Source organism: Monodelphis domestica, chromosome 2, assembly GCF_027887165.1.
Source record: "Monodelphis domestica isolate mMonDom1 chromosome 2, mMonDom1.pri, whole genome shotgun sequence".
In the NCBI taxonomy this organism is placed as follows: Eukaryota; Metazoa; Chordata; class Mammalia; order Didelphimorphia; family Didelphidae; genus Monodelphis; species Monodelphis domestica.
The window spans coordinates 284,004,209-284,024,530 of record NC_077228.1 but is presented as its reverse complement, the minus strand read 5'-3'; the positions used below and the strand labels follow the sequence as shown (position 1 = coordinate 284,024,530).

Genomic DNA, 20,322 nt, shown 5'->3' with positions numbered 1-20,322 from the left:
ATTTTTGCTATCCACTTTCTTCCCTGCGTCCTAGAGGTTACCATGGTTTCAGTAGATAGTATTTCAATAGCTCCGCCCCTTCACAAAGAAATCTGCAAATGTTTTAGGGTTGGGGATCAATCTTTTCATCCACAGAACCACAAAAAATATTCAAACTAGAAGGAACCACAAAGAATATTAGGTTCATAGTATTGAGCTCCGGAAGAGGCCGTGGAGGTCATTTCGTATAGCCCTTTTATTTGACCAGAGGAAAGTGCAATTCAGAGGAGGGGAGTGACGTGATTAAAGTTATATACAGTTAAATAGCAAAGCCAGATGTCACTCGCATCTTTTGATTCAAGGTTTTTTTGATACAAGACAACCTTACAACTGGGACAAAACAGTGAGAGTACTACGCGGTAGCTGAGTCCCTGCTTTACCAAGGAGGAAAGGCGGTCGTGAAGTTTCAGAAACCAAGACGGGGCCCTTCAGTACGCGGAAGGTGACAACCCTGCACCCTGCACGCCTACACCTGTGCTTGAACTATCCTGGAAAGCGAGGCCCCTTTTCCTCCGCCTCCCCCAACCCTACCCCCCGGCCCCGAAAAGCAGGAGTCAGGGGGCGGGGTCCCCTCCAGTCCTATACGCACCCCGGGGCCCGGATCGGGGTACCCCCTAATCTGCCCGCCCCCCCGGGGTGTTAGAAGCCTCGAGAGAGGGGGCGATGGGGGAAAGGAAGGGGGGCGCGATACCTTTCTAAAACAGGAACCCACAACCCCCTCCGTCTCCCCCCTCACCCTCCTCCCCACTTCCTGCCCAACTTCAAACGTCGAATCCCTAGCGCAGCACCGAAATTGTAAACACCCCGCTCCGGCGCGGAGGAGGGGTCGAGATTGAAGCGGTTTGGGGCAGGTAGGGAGCGATCTCTTCCTCCACTCCCCACTCCCAGCCCCGTGTCCGTGACGGGCCTACCCCAGGGACACAATTCTGGAGTTGGAGGAGAAGAGTCCGTGCCAGGAGGAAGCGGGCGCGAAGAGTCGGCTCCCGGACTCACCTGTTAGGTAGGCTGCTGAGCTGGGGGACGGACGGAACAGGTCTGGGGGGAGGTGGGGCTCCCATCTAGTTCGTGCAGCTTTACAGCCACAGACCAGGGACAGTGCTGACCCCCAGGGAGCACACAGGGCTGAGTGATTGTAGTGTTCAAAGAAAAAAAGTGTCTTGGGAAGGAAATCCCAGCTTAAGGCGGGTAAGGGAGGTCGCTGAGTTTTCGGGTTTGGGGAACCCAAGAGGGACTCCAAAGTAGATCTCTGCTACTTTGTTCAAGAACTTGGAGGAGAAACTGATTTTTCCCTCTGGTCCCCCAAACACCCATTTACCTCTATCATTTTCCTCCTCATTTAAACGAGTGTATTATTGATCTCAAACATCCCTTGGAACTCTAAATCCTATTATTTTTCTGTCACGGATAGCTACTCTCTGAGACAAAGGGTCAGAGTCCCTCAAAGGGAACTGGATTGGATTCTAGGACCGCATTCTCTGTAGGCTAATTAAGATATATTTGTAGGGGTGAACATATATTTATTGTATTTGTGTATATTGGATGTGTTAATAGATATGTTTATATCCAACCGTAGTCTGGGCTTGCTTACTACTCTACAAGGCGCTGTACCAGACACAAGGAATAAGAGATGTGTAGTAAACAAACGCTGGCTACAGGCGTTTGTTTACAGTCTAATAGGGAAGTCGTAGAGTCATTAGGGTAGGTCCTGCTCACAATTCTGCCCTTTCCAGCACCCAGGTCTTCAAAAGCCCTCGTGCTTGGTCGATGTCACCTCCTATTTTGGTGCCTTGATTTCTTCCTCCTCAAATTTTTATCATGCTTTACCTGAAACCTTCCTTTGCAGTTATCATAATTTCTCTCATGTAAAAGTTATTTGGTTATGTCTTTCTCTGCAATTATATTTTAAGGCCCTTATGAATAAGTTCTGTATTTTGTCTATTTTTGTAAGATCACCAGATAACAGTAAAGCTTTGCATTGTTGATGGTTCAGTTGTTTTTCTGAAGTGTTTGACTCATCATGACTTCATTTGGAATTTTCTTGGCAAAGATACTGGAGTGGTTTGCCAGTCCCTTATCCATCTCATTTTATATATGAGGAAGCTAAGACAAATAGGGTTAAGTGACTTGCCCAGGATCACACAGCTAGTGTCTGAGGACAGGTTTGAACTCAGGTCTTTCTAACTCCAGGCCTGGTACTCTATGCACTGAGCCCCTTACCTGCTCCTACCTTGCATAAAGTAAGTAACTCGATAAATATTGATTCAGGATTGATAAATATTTCATTAACTTATCAATTCTTAGCATCTCCTCAATAAGAAAAGGATTTTCTCTGCCTCTTTTCACCTCACAAAGTGTTTAAGAATATTAGTGAAAGACAAGAACTTTAAAAAAATAATAATGTATACTTATTTTAGAAAGGGACAAAGAAAACCAGAGGAGAGAAGGGTTTTCCCTTAGCCCTGGGACAAGGGGCTACAACCATAGAGGGCTCCAGTCATACATCCTCTCTTACATACATCTTACATACATCAACCTCTCTTCCCAGAACCAGACCCAGACTTTTATTGAGGTTCAGAATTCAGGGGAGACAGACTGCACAGTTGTCCTCTGCCTCTAGGGGATCAGTTTCTTTTCTCTGGCATCCCAAGAGTACCCCTTCCACTAAAACTTGGCCTTAGAGCCACTCAGTTTGTTCTTAAAAAAAATTTTTTTTTAACCTTTACCTTCTGTCTTAGAATCAATACTAAGTATCCATTCCAAGGCAGAAGAGCAGTAAGCACCAGGCAATGGAGGTTAAGTATCTTGTCTAGGGTCACATAGCTAGGAAGTAGGACTCAAATTTGAACCCAGAACCTCCCCTTTTCAGGCCTGGCTCTCTAACCACTGAACTACCTAGGTACATCCCACCCCAGCCAGTTGTTCTTAAAGAGCCTACTCTGAGTAAGAGAACTAGATTGCATCTCTTTGGTGTTTAACCAAATAACCTGATGTAGTGGGTGGAACATTGGGTTTGTAGCCTCAACACCTAGGTCTGAATCTACTTCTGCTCTATGAGTTCAGGTAATTCCCTCTGCCTTTGTGGATCTTAGTTTCCTCCTCTGTAAAATGATTAGTCTTCCAGCTCTAAATCCCATGACCTTAGGTCATCTCTCTTGGCCAAAGCAATCAGCTGTAACCTAGTTTCCATAGAGACATCTTGTCTTTTTCCTGTTCTTTTTTCTTTTTTTTTTAAAGCCCTTACTTTCTGTTTTATAACAGCTCTAAGATAGAAGGTAAGAGCTCTGCAAAAGGGGTTAAGTGCTTTGCCCAGGTTCACACAGCTAGGATGTCTATGGTCTGATTCGAATGGAGATCCTCCCAATTCCAGGCTCAGCACTCTATCCCCTGAGCCAGCTAGCTGCCTCCCTTTGTCTGTTTCACTGTCTGAAGCATTCTGGTGTCTGAAATAACCAAAAAACTCAAATGCCAAATTCAGTGCTCTTCATTCACTGTAAATTCTGGTAGTTAGGTTTTGAAAAAACCAGGACCTTAACTCATGTCCAGACCAAACACTCTTTGATGGGTCCTTCTTTTGCTTCTGTAAGGGGGAAAAGGGTTATTTTTAAAAGGGTTGAACTTTATATTTAAGAATGTGGTTGCCAGGAATTTATATTATTCCAAAGAGATTTTATTTACAATTTCATTACAAAATGTAGAAAGAGTGAAGTAAGCAATCAGAGAGAGGATAAGGTAAGATATCTAGCATAAGCACAAAGTAATTTACTCCCTGCCCCTGGGCTGGAAGACTTAGTTCTTAGCCAGAGAGGACTTGACTTGGCCCTTGTAGCTGAGGCTTTGGGGATACAGGGAACCTCTCTCAAGAGTACAGATTTCTCCTGAGGCTAGTTTCTTCAAACAATTCAGCAGTTAAGAGTCAGCTTTTTCACTCATCATGTGTCAGTTCAGTCAGGAACAAGATCTCAGGTCCAGTCAGCAGATCCTTCTGCCCCTCTTCACCAGTAACAACTCGAAAGCATGAAGAATTCCAATTCTCGCAGGAAGTAACAGCTCCTTTTAAAGCTTCTTCTTTTGTGTCACTTCCTGTGTCTTCCCCTAATTTTACATCTACCAATAACAGTTGACGCTTTGTTTTAGGACTGCTCCCCTGGGCAGTCAGTCAGTTCCTTACCTACTATTTCACACATGGGTCACAGACTTCCCACTTAATGTGGAAATGGGGTGTTTACATCTTTGGTGATTAGATCTAAAATGGGCAGATCTACATACTCAATTTTAAGTAGAGTGTTTATACTTAGGAGGATTAAATCTAAAAAAGGGCAGATCTTACAATTTAATCTTCATAATCAGGGGAGAGTGAAGTATTTTCATTGTTACAATCTGGGGAGAGTTAAATTTAATCTTCACACTTCTTTCTATTTTTTTCCTCCATTCCTCCCTTGGTTGGGACATTCATTTGGTTAGGTCGGACTGGGAATGTGCCAGCACTTATGAGGTGAGCAATTCAGCAAACATTTGTTCATGCTGAGGAGCCAGTGCTAGACATTGGAAGAGATACAACGAAAAATAAGATATTATCTCTGACCTTAAAGAGCTTATTCTCCAGCTTAGCACAGTGATTGGCATATAGTAATGCTTTAAAAATGTTTATTCCTCTACTTAGCATAAATATTCTGGCTATTATCTATATATATTAGCATAAATATTCTGGAATATTTCTGGCCAGAATATTTATGCTAAGCAGAGGAATAGCATTTTAAGGTTTACAAAGCATTTTACAAATATTTTTCTCATTTTATCCTCACCACCCTGGGAAGTAGAAGATGTTAGTACCCGTTTTTTGGAGACAAGGACACTGAGACAGGGGGACAAGAAAACTGAGACAGAGGTTCAGTGATTTGCCCAGGGTCACATGGCCAGTAAGGGTCTGAGGTTAGATTTGAACTCCTGATTCCTGACCCAACAATCTGCTGTGCCATCTTGCTTCCTAATAAGAGAATTAATCCAAATGGCACATTAGAGGAGCTCATCACAGTGCTAGATGAGGTCTAAAAAGGAATGAGAACAACCTTTTCTCACTGGGGATCAGGAAAGGCTTCACGGAGGACGTGGCCTTTTAGCTAGGTTTCAGAGACAGAGGAGGATTTCAGCAGAAGCTGGAGAAAGGGCAGCATTTTCCAAAGGAAGAGTGGCATGAGCCAAAGCACTGGGCAGAACCCTGCTGATGTTTGGAGAACTGCAAGTGGTGATTGGCTATAGCACAATCTGAGGAAAAGAGTGATATAAGGCTGAAAAGAGTGATAAAGTGGAAAACTTTGATTCTTAGTCTAAAGAATTGGGGCTTGGGAAATAAGCATTTCAATAGTGCCTTGGGATCCTCAGTGTACAGCCCTGTGAAGGAGGTGCTGCTATTGCTATACCCATTTTACAGTTGAGGAAACTAAGGCAAACAGAGGTTAAGTGACTTGCCCAGGGCCACACAGTAAGTATTCGAGAGACTGGATTTTAATGCAAAAAGCCCAGCACTTGACCCACTGGTAGGTAATAGGGAGCCATTGTAGGGTTTTGAGTATAGGTATGATTTGATCAGATCTGTGCATGGGGAAGACTGACCTGGCATCCATGCAATGTATGGATTTGATGACCTGGGGATGAGGCTGGAGATGGCAAGAACAGCACATCAGTTCCCTATAAGCTTCTTATGTGTTATAAAAGAGGGCTTGGAGCTGTAATGATAAATTTATAGTTGTGACTTAAAAAATCTAAATTAATTTGGTCACCAGGGAAAATCCCAAATAATAAAATACCCAAGTCAACTGGAAATTATGGTGATTTTAATTAATATAGAGAGAAGGAATTAAGGAGAAGAGAGAGAGAGAGGAAAAAAGTTAAACTGCTCCAGCTCAGGCTGAGCCAGGCAGGAGTTAAAGACCTTGGCCAAAGGGGCCTCCCCTGAGCCAAGGGAAAGGGAAGTCAGTCTTATCACTCACCACGAGACCATCTCAAGGAAGCTGTCTGAGGGAGCTCCTCCAGGCTCCAGTTCCAGGTTCGAACTGGCACCCAGGCTGCTCACAGGAAGTGATCAGCCAGATCCACCTCTGCGGAGAAAGAGAGGCTTTTGAGAGCCGAAAAATCCCAAATATATAGACCTTTCACCCTTGTGTCTCCTCCTCTAAATTTTCACATCTACCAATCACATCAAAGGCTTTCTCCAGGACTGCCCATACTTTTAGTTCTTATCTTCTTTGATTATATTTTTTGAGTTACTTAACACTTTTTTTGTTAAGTTTACCTTTTGTTAGTTACTTGACCTTTTTGTGATTAATTTAACCTATAAAGGTTAAATTACTTAATACCTTTTAAGTTACTTAATACCTTTTTGTATTAAGATATAAAAATAGACTTAGCTTAACTTCTAGTTTCACTATAAGGTAAGAACTAAATACCTTCATTGTTCAATCAGGAGATTACAACTTTATCTTCCCCTAAAGTAAGGTTTAAATAGGGTGGAGTAATTTAAAGTTTACAGAGAAGAAGGGCAGCTAGCTGTCACAATAGATAGAGTACCTGGCCTGGGGTCAGGAAGACTCATCTTCCTGAATTCAAATATCAAATCTGGCCTCCTATACTTACTAGCTGGGTGACCCTGAGCAAGTTACTTAACCCTTTTTGCCTCCCTTTCCTCATCTGTAAAATGGAGTAGAAAATGATAAACCACTCTAGTATCTAAACAGGGTCACAAAGAGTTGGATACAGTTGAAATGAGTGAACGACAACAATTAGGGGCATAGGTCAGTTTGAGAAGAATCAGAAGATGCATCCCTGTATCCCCATTGTCTGCTCACTTCCTGTGAGGAACCCTAAAGGGCTGGAGAGCAGATCCCAGAGACTGACCTTCACTGGTGCAAGATCTTTCTTAAAATTACTTTCTTTCCAAGTATGTTTCCCCAAATATCTCAAGCTCACCAGGAAGAAAGGGGCAGCAATCTCATGAGAGATTGAAGAAAAGAATTTTCTGAACAGGGTGTTTGAGAAACTAGAAAGCATTGAGTTAGGGAGGCACCACCTTTTTCATCAGTCTGTATTGTCATGCAAAACACAATTCCATATTGGTCCTTTTCCATTGAAGAACATCCACAACATACTCTTCCTCCCAGTCCCTCTACTTTACTTAGGTTGAGAAGGAAAAGGGACATCTTAGTGGTTATAATGAGAAATAAGATAAGGAAAAGGAAAATGTTCAGAAGTTAGATCTTGAGGTGTCAGAGCTAAGAGCCGTGTGAGGAACAAGAGAATTTAGGAGAATTTTCTCAAATGGCCTTCCTACCTCCCAGGTAGCCAATGAACAATCGTGTTCCATTGCTTCCTCTGGAAATCTGAAGCTAAGTGTTCCAGGACAACCTCTGTGGATCAGGCTAGGAAAATGCTTGTGATGCCAGACCTCTAAGGCAGAATTTCCATGGACTCAAGCCACAGAGCTTTCTTTCCACAAGCCTGGTTTCTCTCTGAGGTTGTCCTGCTTCAGACACAAGCCTGAGTGTCTGCTTTTCATGTCTGGTCTCTCTGTGTATTCAAAGTCAGAGGAGGTTTAATTTGGATGGGTGGCCTAATAGTAATAAAGCAGGAGACCTGGAGTCACAAAGACTTCCATTCAACTCCTACTTTAGATACCTACTAGTTGTGTGACTGTGGGCCAGTCACTTGACCTTTGTTTGCCTCGGTTTCCTCATTTTCAAAATGAAGAAACTGGACCTCAGTGATCCCTTTTATCTCTAAATCAGTGATCCTGTGGTTTGCAGTGAAAAAGGCAAGGATTAGGGTTGGCCCAATCTTTGTCAACAGGAAGTCATAGGACATAAGATTTATTTAAGAGATTTAAAAAATACAACTTATTTCTGACTCTCCACTGGCTTGGGCAAAAAAAGCAGAAGTAGTCAGCATGAGAAGCCACCAGTATTCACTTGTTTCAGTCGGGTTTGATTCCTTGTGAGGTTTTCTTGGCCAACATGCTGGAGTGGTCTACCCTTTCCCTCTCCAGGTCATTTTTTTTTTTACAGATGAGGAAACTGAGGCAAACAGAGATAAGTGACTGGCCCAAGGTCACCTAGCTAGTAAGTGTCAGAGGCCAGATTTGAATAGACTGACTCCAGTCCCAATAAGGTGACCATTGGGCAATAGGCAAAGGAAGCTACCATCTCCCAGAGTGTTTCCCCTCACTTCAGAGAATCAGGACTGGAGAACAGGAAAGGACCCCTGGGACCTCCAGTCCAATTGGTACCTAACCGAGATTCCCATCTACACCAGCCTTGGAAAGTGGTCATTCACCCTGCACCCACCCCAACTTGAAACCTTCTGGTGACAGGGAACCTCCCCTTCCCCAGACAGCCCTTTCTACTTTTAGACAGGTCTGACTGCTAGAATCTTTTCCCTTACATGGACACAAAGTCTGCCTCTTTGCGACTTCTCCTTGTTGTTCCAAGACCTGCCCCTCTGGGGCCAAGCAAAAGAAGCCCAAAGCTTCTTCCACAGGCTGGCCCAAACCCTGGAGGAAGCTGTTTGGTCCCTGTCGGAGCTTTCCTCCGCCAGGCTAAATGTCCCCAATTCTGCTTGTCCTCTGACCCCAGGGGTCCTGGTCACCCTCCTCAGCACACCTGGGAGCTTCTTAAGCAATGAGGCCCAGACATTGTCCCTCCGATGTGGCTGACTCTAGGAGCCCTGCCTCTCTCTTGGAGCTGCCGAACTCTCTTTGGCCTTCATGGCTACAGGATCTCACTGGGACTCAGAGTTTGCAAATCACTAAAAGTGCCACGATGCTTCCCTGCTTCCCTTGACCTGGCCAAGCCACCCCTTTTGGACGCTGGTTTGCAAGGCCCTGTGTGGGAGCCTCCACGTACCTCTTTCAGCCCTTACCTTCATCCTGGATGGCCTCAGCCTTCTCACAGCCTCCTGCTTTCTGGAGGGCCATACATGAGGGGTTCCAGCTCCCTGTAGACACCCTTCCATGGGGCACAGGCTGTCCTCTTGAGAGGGGAGGGCTGGGGTGAGGGAGCTGCTGGGCCGCTGCCAGAGGGCCTTTTCCCACTTGAGTATACTGCCCAGCAGAGACATTGACGTACCCCCACCCTCACCCCAAGAAACCTGTCCTAGGTGGGACAGCTTGGGACAAACTCCAGAAAATTAGACCTAGGGCTAAAACCAGCATTACATGGGAATGCTCTGGGACCTTCAACATGTCTTCCTCATCACTCTTTTCTGCTCTTCTTTCTTTTCTTTTTTTTTTTAAACTCTTACCTTCTACCTTAGAGTCAGTGCATTCATTCAGAGGTAGAAGAGGGCTAAAAACTGAACAATGGGAGTTAAGTGACTTGGCCAGGGTCACTCATCGAGGAAGTGTCTGAGGCCAGATTTGAGCACAGGTCCTCTCAGCTCCACACTCCAGGCCTGGTGCTGTGCTCCCTAGCTCCCCCCCTAACGTATTTTGTAGCTTTTAGAGGTGGCTTGTTGCCAGGAAGGTCTAGGGTCAAGGCTTGGCTCTGGCACAAAGCAGCTGCAAGACACTGATGGCACAGACTTGCATTAGCACATTAGCAGAGGAAGTCTCCTCCCCTGCCAGTTCCTTTATCCCAGGACCGGGCTGTGTCCATTTTGAGTTCATAAAGCACTTTCTGCGCCAGTGTCCCTGTCAAATAGGTAGTATGAATGTCATTCCCATTCTCCCAGCTGAGAAAAACAAGCCTCAGAGAAGTGGCTTAGCCGTGGCAGAGAAGGGGAGAATGCAGATCTTTAGACACTCCTTCCAGGGAGACAGGCTGAGGTCAGGCCTATTCTCGGTGCTTCTAGGGCCCACGACTAGAGAGGAGATGCAGGAGTTCTGATGCTGGTGCCACATCTAGACAGGCATGCCAGCCTGCCTGAAGGAGCGATCTCCTGGTGACTGTCTACCTTCAGGAAGACCTGGGAATGCTCACCCGCCACAGTTAGGGGCAGCAGAGGGCTCCAGGGGATAGAGCTCGGGGCCCAGAGTCAGGAAGGCCTGAGTTCGGATGTGGCCTGACACTCTTACCAGCAGTGTGTCTCTGGGCAAGTGACTTAACCCTGTTTGCCTAGGAGGTAGCCAGCAGTGGATAGAGCTCTGGGCCTATAATCAGGAAGAGCTGAGTTCAAATCTTGCCTCAGCTACTTGGTGACTGTGTGACCCTGGGCAAGTCACTTATCCCCAATTGTCCAGCCCTTACTGCTTTTCTGTCTTAGACTCAATCTAAGCCGGAAGGTAAGGTTTTTAAAATATATATATTACATTGGCCAGGAAATTGATCTAGATGGCCTCTAAGATGACCTTTCTGAGGATTTTGGGGGTAGGTGTGGCTGGGATCTCGAGTCAGGGAGCCTGGGGTTCCTATCCCAGGACTGTTATTTGTACCTGCACAGCCTCGTTTAAGTAATTCCCTTCCCTGGTGACCAGTTCGATCTTCGGTAAAATGATCCCTAAGGTGGTGGTGGGCTCCCCCACTCCCCCCCAGGAGGTTTGGACCTAGAGAGGTGGGGAGAGCGAGCCGAGAAGTACCGCCTGCAGCCACTAGGTGGGGGTGTTTGACAGCATCCAGCCCCAGAGACTCTCCGACTGGGGAAATGTCAGCGCCATGAGTCCTCCAACCACAGTTGCGTTGTCGCTCCTCGGGGTTTCTCTCCAGCTTTCCGGACCACAGACCCTAACTGGGGCCCCAGGACACCGGACCTCTGGCGGCTGCGGGTGGAGACTCCTCTCCCGGACTGTTTGGCTGGAAATGGCCCATCCCCTTTCGGGGCCCCCGGCCCCCTCCTCCTTCCCCCCCCCCCCCAATCCGGCTTCTGTTCCTGGCGGGTTTGGAGCTTGAGGTGGGGGGAAAGCGTGGGGGCGGCAGGGGGGTTCCAGCCGAGACGGAATCCTTTTTCCAGGGCAGAGAGCAAGATTTGTTGCTTCCCAGGCTTCCTGGCGGCTCCTTGGGAAGCATCACAGACCCTAATTAGAATGGAGACTCACAGAGTGGGCAGAGAGCCGGCCCAAGCGCACTCCCACGCGGAGGAGTCCTTGCCTAAATAAATCCAGAATCCTTCCACCTCCAAATGTCCCGGCCAGAAGGGACCTTAGAGACCATTTTAGACCTAGACTCATTTTGCTGAGGGAGGCCCAGAGAGGGGGAAGATCTGCCCGAGGACACACAGCCAACCAGTGGCTGAGCCCAGCCTTCACTAAAGTAAATAATAAACATGTATTAAGCACCTACTATGTGGAGAGCTTATGTCAATCGGGGCCATAAATTTAGATAAAACAGGATCCCTGTTCTCATAGACTGGAACTGGGGACGGGATACACCGGATGAGTAAGGAAGATCTGGGTTCAAATGTTACCATAGACACTTCCTACCTGTGGGACTCTGGGAAAATCACTTCACATCCTCCCGTCCTCTGTTTGTTGAAGGCGGTGCATTCAGAGACCTTGGAGGCCCTTTCTGCTCTGAATCTAAGATGCTAAGAGGCCTTGAGGATTGATTTCATGTGTGTAGGGGAATCCCAGTGAAGAAATTCCTCAGAGAATGTCTCCAAACTTTCTGCAATTTGTAGACTAAAGAGTCACCTGGAGACACAGAGAGGTTCCAGGATTTGAATTCATTAGTAGTAGATAAATGCATAAGTTGCACACAAAAAAAAACCAACCCAAAATAGAAAATTAAATTTTAAAGAGGGGATAGCTAGGTGGCCCAATGGATTGAGAGGCAGGCCCACTCATGCTAGGTCCTGGATTCCAATTAGGCCTCAGACACTTCCTAGCTGTATGATCCCGAGTGAGTCACTGAACCTGCCTTGGCATCAATATACAGTATGGATTCTAAGACAGAAGGGAAGGGATAAAAAAGAAAAAAAAGTTGCAAAATAAGTGCTAATCAAGCAGGCTTCCCAGAGGAGGTATCCTGGCTCCTATTTCAGTATTCTTTAGAGCTGGACCTCCAACTTGTCTACTAAGTTCGATTTTTTTTGATGGGGGGCAGTCTCTTTTGCCCACAATGTGGTGTGATAGGGATCTGTTAAATTCCTTCTGCAGTGCCTCATTATGGTGTGGAGGTGACCCTGGAATTCTCTATGGCTACACCCATAGAGTGAAAACTGGAAAAGCCTCTGACGGTCCAATGGCTGCATATCTGTTATCCCAGGACCGGCCTTGATAGTCAAGAAAGAAGTCATTTTGGCCTCATGAACAATCTGTGAAGGCCTGACCCTTAAGGCACAGAGGATTTGCCAATAGCTTTGGCCAGCTCTACTGAGGAAATCCCTCCTTTGACTCCCTCTCTCCACTCTCCCTAACTTCAGCCCATCCACACCTCATTGCCCAGAGCAACTAAGGACACCCCCCCCCAGTAGCTGTCCAGAGGGACGTTCACCCAATAGAGTGGAGACTTTCTTCTGGGGTCCTTTTTTTCCCCCCTTAAACCCTTACTTTGCCGTAGAATCAATACTAAGTGTCAGTTCCAAGGCAGAAGAGAAGTAAGAGCCAGGCAAAGGGGCTTAAGTCTCAGGGTCACATAGCTAGGAAATGTCAGAGTTCAGATTTGAACCCACAACCTGCTATCTCCAGGCCTGGCTTTCTATCCATTGAGCTACCTAGCTGTCCCTGAGTCCTTTAACATTATTGAAATCCAATGAGATAATATCTGTAAAGAGCTTAGCACAGTGTCAGGCACATTTATTGTTATTCATCATGTCAGTCATATCCGACTCTTCATGACCCCTTTTGGGATTTTCCTGGCAAAGACTCTGGGGTGATTTGCCATTTCCATCTCTGGCTCATTTTACAGATGAGGAAACTGAGGCAAACAAGGTTAAGTGACTTGCCCAGGGTCACCCAGCTAGGAGATGTCTGAAGACAGATTTGATCTCAGGAAGAAGATTCAGGCCAAACTGTGACACCTCACTGCCCACCAGGAACACAACCAACCGGCCTTTAATAAATACTTGTTCCCATTATCTGTGGGTACCATCTGGGATAAGTAGTCATTATCTTTCACTTTGGCCACATAACCAAATCCACTTCTTTTGTTCCCAATAACCACTGAAAGTAATAATGACGATCCTAATTTTTCATTTGTTTTAAATTTGAAGTTTTTTATTTAATTAATTAATTTTGAATATTTTTCCATGGTTACATGAATCATGTTCTTTCCCTCCCCTCCTCCCACCCCCTCCCATAGTCCATGTGCAATTCCACTGGGTTTTACATGTGTCATTTGATCAAGACCTATTTCCATATTATTAATATTTGTACTAGAGTGATCATTTAGAGTCTACATCCCCAACCATATCCCCAGTGAACCATGTGATCACTCAGTTGTTTTTCTTCTGTGTTTCTACTCCCACAGTTCTTCCTCTGGATGCGGATAGCGTTCTTTCTCTTAAGTCCCTCAGAATTGTCCTGGATCATTGCATTGTTGCTAGTAGAAAAGTCAATTACATTTGATTGCACCACAGTGTGTCAGTTTCTGTGTACAATATTCTCCTGGTTTTGCTCCTTTCACTCTGCATCACTTCCTGGAGGTCGTTCCAGTTCACATGGAATTCCTCCAGTTCATCATTCCTTATAGCACAATTGTATTCCATCACCAACAGATACCACAATTTGTTCAGCCATTCCCCAATCGATGGACACCCCCTCATTTTCCACTAATTTTTTTCATTTTGAAGAGATGTAGAGCTGTGGTTTTACTGAATTAAAGTATTCCTGGAGTCAAAATTCTCTCTGCTCCCTAGCAACCAATCTTCTAGTCTATAACTCATAGTCTAAGTCAGGGGATTCTTAACCTTTTCTGTCATGGAGAAGGGAAATGACTTGCCCAGGGTCATATCCCTTTTAAGTGTCAAGAACAGGACTTGAACCCAGGGTTTCTTGATTGTAAATCAGGACTTCTTAATCTGAGATCCATGACTTATTTTTAAAAGTACTTTTATAACTGTATTTCCTTTATAATCTCATATGTTTTATCTTATCCATTTAAGTCAAATCAATAAGCTTTTATTAAGCCAGACACTATACTGGGTGTTTGGAATGTAAAACTACTCTCAAGGAACTTGAAGTTTAATGGGAGAGGTAACATGTAAGCAACTACATATAAACAAGATAAATTGGAGATAACCAGGAATTTTAGATGGCTCAGTGGATAGAGAGCCCAGTCTAGAGATGGGAGGTTCTGGGTTCAAATGTGGGTTCGGATACTTCCGAGATGTGTGACCCTGGGCAAGTCACTTCATTCCAATTACCTATCACTTACCTTTCTTCTGCCTTGGAAGAGATACTTAGTGTCAGTTCTAAAGCAGAAGGAAAGAGTTTATTATTACTACTACTAATACTAATAAGTTGGAGATAATCTCAGAGGGACAGACTGGCATTGAGGAGGACTGGGACAGACTTCTTTGGGGGAGGAGGGAGGTTAGCTGAGACTCCAAGGAAGCCAGGGAAACTAGGAGGTAGCAGTGTGGAGGGAAGGGGCACAGCCAGTACAGATGCTGTGGGAGCAGAAAAGGGCACTGGCTCAGGGGGATAGCAAAGTGGAAGAATGCTAGAGAGGTGGGCACGGGCCGTGTTAGGAAAAGCTTTAAGAGCCCAAGGGGGAGAGAGGTTATATTTGATCCTGGAAGTAAGAAGAACCTTCTGGAGTTTATTGAATGGCAAGGAGAGAGGATATGGTCAGAGTGGCACCAGGATAGTGCCAGTGCCAGTGGCAGGTGTGAGGGGGGACAGAGGAGAGATGTGACCGACTTGAGGAGTGGGGAGAAGGTTGAGAGAGCTTAAAAACATTTCGATTTCGTTGGATTGCCAAAGATAGACTCCCAAAGGCTAAGCACTTTGTATTCTTGTACTGTACAGGACTTCCGTGTGCTTGTCCCAGTCCCCCCCACCCCCACCCCAGTGGCCTCCAAGATCACATTTGATCTTTTTGAGAGTTGCTAAAAGACTTGGGTACTTCCCTGCTATTTCCTGCCAGGGCCCATTACCCCTCTCTGCCAGGCACTTATTAAAGCTATCTGTATTTCTGGAGGGGATAAGGGGTCAGGGCTGGAGGAAAAGGGTTCCCCACCGGTTCCACTGCAAGCTACAGGGAGCCTTGGAAGCCATATCCTGGGTGTCCACCTTCTGGGGCATCCCCGGGTGGGGAGTTAGATCCCTTAAAGCTTCCTTAGAGCAATGCTGTGACTCCAAGAAGCAGGGGACGCCTCTCAGGAGGACCGGGGCCTTCTAAGGCTTCAGGGACCTTCTATGGACCAGGCCTGACAATAACATGGCAACTGAAGGTGCCGTGTCATTGCGGGGTCGGGAGGTTTCTTTGGAAAAAAAAAAGAAGTCTTGGAGATAGGATTGCCCCCCTCTTCCACACATACCCCATATCCCCCCTCCTCTCGGGCCCAATGGCCCCCATCTCTTTCCTCCCCTGTCGGGTGTAGGGGCTTCTGGGAAAGGAAACATTGTGTGTGGGGGGGGACATGCCAGAGTTTGGGGATTGTCTGTAGTAGAAAGGGAGCTGGGGGAGGCCCAGGAAGCAGGAATGTATCAGGAAAAAGCACCCAGAGGCGCTTCAGTGGGGTTCTGCAGCCAGAGGGACCTTGGGCTTTTCTAGCCTGGAGCTCTGGGAGAACATTAAGCCTGACTGGGGGCCAGGGAGGGGAAGGATGAGATCATGGCATGTGGGGTCTGGAAAGGTTCCTCAGACACCATCCCAGCCCCTTCCCTTCCCTCTGAGAGTCAATACTATGTATTGGTTCTGAGGCAGAAGAGGGCTGGGCAATGGGGCTAAGTGACTGACCCAGGGTCACCCAGCTAGGCCCCCTGATTTCTAATAATTTCTCCCCCAGATAGGACAAAACAGTCAGTTCAAGTGTGGGATTTATTTTTTCCCACGTTGCCAGGACACACTATTATGAATGAGCAAAGGAGGCCTGGACTCTCCAGAGCCTGCTTCTAGGCTTAGCTCTGACACTGACTCGCTGTGTGTGGCTTTGTGCCCTCAGTTTTCTTATCTGTAAAATGAGCTGGGTAGACTAGATAATCCACAGGCTCCCTTCCAGCCCCCACATTCTGTCCTCCTGGAGGTATGATCATCCCATTCCGTGCTGAGTTTGGCTCGGCTTTCAGGTCCTAATCAGCCATTCCCAGGCATTCTGTATTTCACAGTCCTTCCTCTCATCCAGCTTCTCCTTTGCCCCAGGACCTCTACGGTCACTGGCCTTTCCTGCCCTTTGTTTCACTCTATTCTGACTCAAGCCAAGCCTTCCTTCCCTCTTAAATCTCCTTTAGGAAGCGCCAAATTTGAACCCAGCTCCTCCAGACTCCAGGCGAGCCCTCTATCCACTGGGCATCATAAAGTCCTCTCCTCCAAGCTTGCTCAGTAACATGAATTTCCTGCTTCTGATTGACTTTTTCCTCCGCAAGGTCCCAGTTTCTTCTCAAACCTTCTCTCAAGGACCCCTGGTCCACACGGGGTAGAACACCACCACTCTTGCTAATAATGACAATAATTCACTTCATGCTTAATATTTATATCATAACGTTTCTATAGTGCTTAAAATAGGCAAAGCCTGGGGTTAGCTGGGTGGACTGAGAGCCAGGCCTAGAGGCGGGAGGTCCTGGGTTTAAATCTGGCCTCAGACACTATCTGTGTGACCCTGGGCAAGTCACTTAACCCCCATTGCCCAGCTCTTACCACTCTTCTGCCTTGGAACCAATACCCAGTATTAAACCCTGAAGTTCATGGTTAAAAAAAAATGTAAAGCCATTTACTGATATCTTCTCACTTGCCCTGTGAGGTCTTAAAGTGGCTCAGTATGGATGAGTGTGGAAAGAATTCTCATTCACTTCCCACACACATCCTGCTCTAGTGTTTCTTCTTCCCCTCAATGTTAGCATTCTTTAAACCCCCTGTTTACATTTTATCACAACTACTGTGGGCCCTCTGGGGTCCCCCATCCCTCCACAGTCATATTATTATCCAAAGGCCATCCTTGACTGCTCTGGAGGCAGATCCAGGTCTCTCCAAGCCTTAGAACACTGACCTGGAGATTAATGAGGCATTTCAGACCCCCTTAGTGCTATAAAGCTGAAACATCTTCCCCAGACCCTGGAGGCTTTGCATCTGCTCTGCCGTCACCTGTTCCTGGGTCCAACAGCCTTCATCCAGATGGAAATCCCCTTGCTGCAGGTTAGGCAGATGCTTTGTGCACCTTCTGTAAGGATGGAGAGTCCTTGGCTCCCGTACGAGTGAAGCTCCTGGAGGGCAGACTCTGTTTTTCACTTTTGCCTTTGTGGTCTGAATGGCTGAATGATGATTCTGGTATGTCTGGAGCTCCTCCACCATTATTGTTGTTTCCAAACACCCTGTTTGGGGAGGACTCAGCCTTACAGATCCTCAGAAACCATAGTCCTTCCCCGTCCTCAGACTAAAGCTTAGAAGTGACATTTTCAGGGCAGCAAGGTGGCTTAGTGCTTAGAGAGCCAGGCCTAGAGATAGGAGGTCCTGGGTTTGAAGATGACCTCAGACACTTCCTAGCTGTGTGACCCTGGGCAAGTCACTTAACCCCCATTGTCTATTTCTTGTCTTCCTTGCAACTGATACTTAGTTTTGATTCTAAGACAGAAGGTAAAGGATTTGAATGAGAGAGAGAGAGAGAGAGAGAGAGAGAGAGAGAGAGAGAGAGAGAGAAAGAGAGAAAGAGAGAGAGAGAGAGAACAACATTTGGCCTGATGGAGAAGCATGTTTCCTCCCTGGTGGATTATAGTTACAGAAAGTGGTATACATTGTTTTTGGACATACTTAACCATTCATTAGTTTTGCTTAACTATACTTATTTGAGAGGATATTGGGGGAACGGGGATAGTGTGCTGGGCCTGGAGTCTGGAACTCTTTTGTGAGTTCAGATCTAGCCTCAGACACTTCCTAGCTGTGGGACCCTGAACAAATCACTTCACCCTGTTTGTCTCAGTTTCCTCCTCTGTAAAATGAGCTGGAGAAGGAAATGGCAAACCACTCCAGTATCTTTGCCAAGAAAAACCCAAATGAGTTCATGAAGGGGGGACATGACTGAAATGACTCAACAACAAAGTTATTTGGTAGAAGAGAGGATTTGGGGGTGGGGTGGAATCATTGGGCAGTGATAGTAATATAAAAATACCATAAAACATTTAAAAAGGAAAAAAAAAGATGGCAATCTCTTAGGTGTAGAGGGGAGGGGAGAAGGAAGTTAGCAAAAATAAAGGAGACCCAAACTGTCTAAGATAGAGGAAAGAGCAAGAGATCATCACCTTCTTCCTGCCTAGGTATCCATGCCATTTCCCCATCCCAGAATCTTAGCACTTTGAGGTCAGGAGCTATTTTCCACCTTTATCTTTGTATCTCTACTGCTTGGAACATGGTAGATACTTAGTCACCAAGTACTAAATCAAATTGAATGGAGTTTGAGAAGCTTGGGAATCGGAGCTCGACATTGGATAAGTCCATTCACATCCCTCAGCCTCAGTTTCCTTCTCTGTAGACTAAAGAGAGTCGTGCCTGTTGTTCCTACCTTCCACTGCCCTATTGTGAAGAACAAATGGAGTCATGGATAGAAAACCTTTGATCAATAGACCTTAAAGTTCTGTCAGAGGAACAGGGTAAGGTCTGGGGGGTTAGGAGATCATTGTATGTTCTCTTCCTAAGAGAGGAAGGGCTGGAGGAGAAGAAAGGGCATGGCACAAAAGTGCTCCTGCCCTGGGAATTTTCTTTAGTCTATTTGAGGAAGAGCAAATAAGGATTCCTGATGTAGATTTTCCTGCTAAAGGAGTGTGTGTGTGTGAGAGAGAAAGAGTACCTGTATGTGTGTGTGAGCCTATATGTGAGGGTGCATGTGTGCATGTATGGGTGTGTTTGCACATGTATGCATGAGTGTGTAAACATGCATGGGTGGGAATGTGCAGCTTCATGGGAGCATGAGTGTATGTGAAGGTGTGTGCATGTGTCTAAACATGCATGTGTGTGAGTTCATGTGTATATTTGAGTGTGAATTCATGTGTGAGTATGAATGTATATAAGTTAGTATGTGCATGTGTGTGAGTATGAGTGTATGTTATGTGTGAATGTGCATGAGTGTGTGTATGTCTATAAGAGAGTGTGTGTATGTGTGTGAATGTATATGCATGCATGTTTGAGTGTGTGAGTGTGCATGAGTGTGTATTGTATACACATGCATATATGTGTGCAAGTGCATGTGTGTTCATGTGAGTGACTGTGGGGGGAGTATGATTGTATGTGTGTATATGTTTGTGAGTGTGTGCATATGTGTGTGAGGGTGTATGTGTGTGAGTATGTGTCTGAGAGTGTGTGCATATGTGAGTGAGTATGTGTCTGTGTGTGTGCAAGTGTGAGTACATGAGTGTATGCATGTGTGAATATGTACATCTGTGTGTCTGTGTGAAAGTATATGTGTTTTTGAGAGTATTCGTGTGTTTGTGTGTGCAAATAAGTATGCATGAGTGCGTATTGTGAGAGTGATGAGTGTATGTGTGTGAGTATATGTGCAGTGAGTAAGGGTGTATGGGTGAGTGTGTGTGAGTGTGAGAGAGAGAGGGTTTGTGTGTGTGTGTGTGTGTTTGACAGGAGGAAACAAAGACAAGAACATAAACATTATCTTCACACACAGCAGGCAGAGGTGGGCTTTCTTTGCCCCCCCCCCAGACACCCGTTTTGCACGAGGGTGTAGATATAACAGTGTCAGAGGGAAGGCCTCCTCCTCATTCCTATCCCCAGCCCCCCTCCCATCAGCAGGAAAGGAGCAAAGCCCTGGCTGTGTTCCCTGGGGCACGGGCCGGCCCAGGTCCCCCAGAGGAAAGCAGGCCAAGGCTGGGGATCCCAGGGAGGCTGGGCAGGGCAGGGCCAGGAAGCAGGGTGGAGGTGAATGCCAACCATGCTAGGTGGGGCTGTGAGACCAGCTCTGCTGCAGGGCATGGGATGAATCAGCCCCGACCACAGCAGCCCCAGCTGTGGCCATGGTGAGAACCACCCCCCCTCTCCTTTCTCTTCCCCCCATAGCGAGGCCGGGCCAGGGTGTGGCCTGCCCTTGGGTGTGCTGAGGGCTGTGCCCTGGCACCGACAGAGAAAGGGGGAACTCGGTGCTGGGTGGCAGTCCTGCCCGGCCTGCTGTGTTTGGGCGAGTGACCTCATCCTGTAGGAACCTGAGGACCAAGTAAATCTGAGGCTGTCTCTTTCCCTTTATCCCTGACCCCCACCTTAATAT

The 20,322-nt window shown here is 46.4% G+C and overlaps 1 protein-coding gene across 2 annotated transcripts in view; it reads left to right on the top strand.

Moving 5' to 3' along the window:
* The first annotated feature begins 747 nt into the window (after positions 1 to 747).
* CCND3 (cyclin D3) overlaps positions 748 to 20,322 on the top strand; it is a 120,141-nt gene continuing 100,566 nt past the window's right edge. The window contains exon 1 of one of the 2 annotated variants that reach the window (XM_007483878.3): positions 748 to 1,039. The gene's annotated coding sequence lies outside the window, so the exon portion shown is untranslated. The remainder of the gene's footprint in view (positions 1,040 to 20,322) is intronic. The other variant, XM_007483879.3, reaches the window with a different exon arrangement.